General features: G+C 37.6%; 1 protein-coding gene across 1 annotated transcript in view; it reads right to left on the bottom strand.

The window, feature by feature from the left end:
* TEX11 (testis expressed 11) overlaps positions 1-1,860 on the bottom strand; it is a gene marked incomplete at its 5' end in the record, with an annotated part of 187,803 nt that overhangs the window by 63,905 nt on the left and 122,038 nt on the right. The gene's annotated exons all lie outside the window — the stretch shown is intronic.

Below are 1,860 nucleotides of genomic sequence, written 5' to 3' on the forward strand. Positions count from 1 at the left end.
TGATCCTCCTAATATCCTGGTCTCTTATTTCCTTGAATTCTACTCTGTCAGTTACCTTAACTATTCACTAGCATATTCATCAATGGGACCCTGTCATTATTATTAAGGGTCTTTTCATGTGTCTGTTGGCCATCTGGATGTCTTTTTTGGAGAAAAGTCTGGTCATGTCTTCTGCCCATTTTTAAACTGGATTGATTGTTCTGGAGTATTGAGTTGTATCAGTTCTTTATATATTTTGGATACTAACCCTTTGTCAGATATATCATTTGCAAATATCTTCTTCCATTCCATACATGGTCTTTTACATTTGTTGATGGCTTCCTTCACTGTGGAGAAGCTTTTTATTTTGATGTAGTCCCAATACTTTATTTTTGGTTTTATTTCCCTTGCCTCAGGATATATATCTAGAGAAATGTTGCTACGGCTGATGTCAGATAAATTACTGCCTGTGGTCTCTTCTAGCATTTTTATGGTTTCAGGTCAGGTCTCACATTTAGGTCTTTAATTCATTTCGAGTTTATTTTTGTGTATGGTATAAAAAAGTGATCCAGTTTCATTCTTTCTGCACATATCTGTCCAGTTTTCCCAACATCACTGGTTGAGGAGTCTGTTTTTTTCCCATTGTATATTCTTTCCTGCTTTGTTTGTAGATTAATTGACCATATAGTTGTTAGTTTATTTCTGGGTTTTCTATTCTGTTCTATTGATCTATATATATTGGACCCTGTCAATACTAATGTTTGCGAACCTTTCATACTCTCAGTCAGGGCTGGGACTTGGGTGAGCTAGGTGACTGATGCAAGTGAGGCACCGAGGGTAAAAAATTTAAGGAGGCACTCACTCTCAGGATCATGCAAGAACTAACTCTGCACTTGCATGACTCAGAAAGTGAGTTCTTCCTTAAGTGCCTCATTTCCTCACCCTAGTCCTGCACCCTGCTCTGCTTCATGTATTCTACTTTCTGACCACTATCTCCTACCTTTCTAATTCACTCCTTTCTATTCACTCTAGCAATCCTTCAACTGCACTTAGATCTCCAATCCATTCATGTTACTAATTTTTCATTGTCTCTCATCCCTTTGATGTCCTCCTCCATGGCCAGTTGAAATTCCATGGGGATTTATTATAACCACTACCTTGTTCCTTGATATTCCTACTCCTCTTTTGTTTCATTGTATTCATCTGGAAAAACTACAAGCCTGGATGAATCCAACTTTCTACTGACTTTTGTGCCTACATCCATGCGGCTCAAAGTGGCTGAATAAAAACCTGTATAACTATTTGTTTTATTTTAAATCTTCATCAAATAGGTCTTAATTCTTACTAGGCAAGCATCCCACACTACTCTTGTCATTCACTTTCTTGCTTTTCCAGATGATTAGTTTATATTTTACCCTAACTTCTCAAACTCCCCAACACCTCCTCTCCCATTCTCACTCTCAGATGATGACCTTATATCCTACTTTGTTGATAAAAATGAAGCAGTCAGGAAAAAACTTTCAGATTCCCACTACCACATTTATTCACATCCTAGGGACCACACCACATACTCTAACTTCTCAACCACTATCATAGATGAACTATGCATGTTCTTTCCTATAGCCAATCCCTTAATTCATCCAGTTGTGTGCATCACTTCCTCCCTGCTTAAGGAAACTGCTCTAACAACTCTCCTTTTTCTTTCTCATAATGTCAACTTTTTGTTCTCTTACTGGATCATTTCCATCAGCATATAGACATTCTCATTCATCTGGTCTCAAACCAACCAACCAACCAACCAACCAACCAACTTCTGATCCTACTTCTCACATCAACTACTGACCAATTTTTTTATTTGTAGCAAAATCATCTAAGAATTTC

Source organism: Crocuta crocuta, unplaced genomic scaffold (assembly GCF_008692635.1).
Source record: "Crocuta crocuta isolate KB4526 unplaced genomic scaffold, BGI_CrCroc_1.0 scaffold394, whole genome shotgun sequence".
In the NCBI taxonomy this organism is placed as follows: Eukaryota; Metazoa; Chordata; class Mammalia; order Carnivora; family Hyaenidae; genus Crocuta; species Crocuta crocuta.